Below are 2,500 nucleotides of genomic sequence, written 5' to 3'. Positions count from 1 at the left end.
GCCAGGCGAAAAGGCGCCAGGGCGCCCAGGCGGAAAAGAGGCGCCCAGGCGGAATGGCGCCAGGGCGCCCAGGCGGAAAAGAGGCGCCCAGGCGAAAAAGAGGCGCCCAGGCGGAAAGGCGCCAGGGCGCCCAGGCGGAAAAGAGGCGCCCTGGCGTAGGCGCCCATGCGCCAAAAGAGGCACCCAGGCGAAAAGGCGCCAGGGCGCCCAGGCGGAAAAGAGGCGCCCAGGCGGAATGGCGCCAGGGCACCCAGGCGGAAAAGAGGCGCCCAGGCGGAAAAGAGGCGCCCTGGCGTAGGCGCCCAGGCGCCAAAAGAGGCGCCAGGCGAAAAGGCGCCAGGGCGCCCAGGCGGAAAAGAGGCGCCCAGGCGAAAAAGAGGCGCCCTGGCGGAAAAGAGGCGCCCTGGCGTAGGCGCCCAGGCGCCAAAAGAGGCACCCAGGCGAAAAGGCGCCAGGGCGCCCAGGCGGAAAAGAGGCGCCCAGGCGGAATGGCGCCAGGGCACCCAGGCGGAAAAGAGGCGCCCAGGCGAAAAAGAGGCGCCCAGGCGGAAAAGAGGCGCCCTGGCGTAGGCGCCCAGGCGCCAAAAGAGGCGCCCAGGCGAAAAGGCGCCAGGGCGCCCAGGCGAAGAGGCGCCAGGGCGCCCAGGTGGGAAAGAGGCGCCCAGGCGAAAAGGCGCCAGGGCGCCCAGGCAGAAAAGAGGCGCCCAGGCGAAAAAGAGGCGCCCAGGCAGAAAGGCGCCATGGCGCCCAGGCGGAAAAGAGGCGCCCTGGCCAGGCGGAAAAGAGGCGCCCAGGCGGAAAAGAGGTGCCCAGGCGAAAAAGAGTCGCCCAGGCCGAAAGGCGCCATGGCGCCCAGGCGGAAAAGAGGCGCCCACGCGAAAAGGCGCCAGGGCGCCAAGGCGGAAAACAGGCGCCCAGGCGGAAAGGTGCCAGGGCGCCCAGGCGGAAAAGAGGCGCCCAGGCGCGTGGGGGGCAAGGCGCCAGGCGCCAGGCACGCGCGGAGGCAAGGCGCCAGGCGCAAGGCGCCACGCGCGCGCGCGCGTGGGGGGCGAGGCGCAAGGCGCCAGGCGCCGGGCGCGCGTGGGGGGCGAGGCGCCAGGCGCCGGGCGCGCGCGTGGGGGGCGAGGCGCCAGGCGCCAGGCGCCGGGCGCGCGTGGGGGGCAAGGCGCCAGGCGCCGGGCGCGCGCGCGTGGGGCGCCAGGCGCCTGGCGGGCGGGCGCCCCCAGGAAGGGGTGCTGGCGCGCGATGGGGTTGCGCCCGTACGGACCGTGTGACAGTACAGACACTTTGGCGAAACCTCCTGCCCGAAGCGATTTTAGGCGTTCGGCTAGGTAGGTGACCCGGTTTTTTTCGCGTTTCTCGGCCGCTAGCCCCTTTTTTCGCGTTTTCGTGCGCGCGCCCCTCTTGACCTCGCACGCGCGCCGCGCGTCGCGTCCTTGTCCTTGTCCGCGTCCGCGTTCGCGCGTGTCGGCGATCACGGGCCCCGTGCATGGCTCGTCTCTGTGGACCATCGCCCCGCTCTTGTCCCTCTTTCGTGTTTGTGTGGCGCCCCGCCCCGTGCACCATTGCCGGCTGGCAGCAAGGTGCCTAGCCCCCCTTGCCGCCAGGCCTGTCCACCCCAAGGTGCTAAAGCCGCCAGGCACCTGTGCCGCCGAACCGTGCGTCCGTAAGCCGCTGCACGTGCGGCGGCCGGCCATGCCCGTGCTATTGACCCTGTGTGACAGTACAGACACTTTGGCGAAACCTCCTGGCCGACGGGGTTTTTGCGCCCACCTAGGTAGGGCGACCCCTTTTTTTTCGTGTCGCCTGTCCGTGTGTCCCTTTTTCGCCTTTTTCGGGTTCGTGTTTTCGTGTGCCGCCAAAAGCAAGCCCTGCGCTCGTCCCGTCCCGCTTGACCCGTGCATCCGCCGGTGCTGGCCTGCAAAATGCCTGTGAGCGACGCACGTGACCAGCAGCCCAGGCGAGTGTGCACGGGTGGCAGGCGAAACGGGCGTGCGTGTCGCCAGTGTGTATGTCCCTTTTTCGCCTTTTTCGGGTTCGTGTTTTCGTGTGCCGCCAAAAGCAAGCCCTGCGCTCGTCCCGTCCCGCTTGACCCGTGCATCCGCCGGTGCTGGCCTGCAAAATGCCTATGAGCGACGCATGTGACCAGCAGCCCAGGCGAGTGTGCATGGGTGGCAGGCGAAACGGGCGCGCGTGTCGCCAGTGCGTATGTCCCTTTTTCGGGTTCGTGTTTTCGTGTGCCACCAAAAGCAAGCCTTGCGCTCGTCCCGTCCCGCTTGACCCGTGCATCCGCCGGTGCTGGCCTGCAAAATGCCTGTGAGCGACGCATGTGACCAGCTGCCCAGGCGAGTGTGCACGGGTGGCAGGCGAAACGGGCGTGTCGCCAGTGCGTATGTCCCTTTTTTGCCTTTTTCGGGTTCGTGTTTTTGTGTGCCGGCAAAAGTTAGCCCTGCGCTCGTCCCGTCCCGCTTGACCCGTGCATCCGCCGGTGCTGGCCTGC

Source organism: Aristolochia californica, unplaced genomic scaffold (assembly GCF_029961685.1).
Source record: "Aristolochia californica isolate CCGP_79_NKW_82.1479 unplaced genomic scaffold, dmAriCali1.0.hap1 SCAF_17, whole genome shotgun sequence".
In the NCBI taxonomy this organism is placed as follows: domain Eukaryota; kingdom Viridiplantae; phylum Streptophyta; class Magnoliopsida; order Piperales; family Aristolochiaceae; genus Aristolochia; species Aristolochia californica.
The sequence above is the reverse complement of the archived record's forward strand: the minus strand, read 5'-3'. Positions refer to the sequence as shown.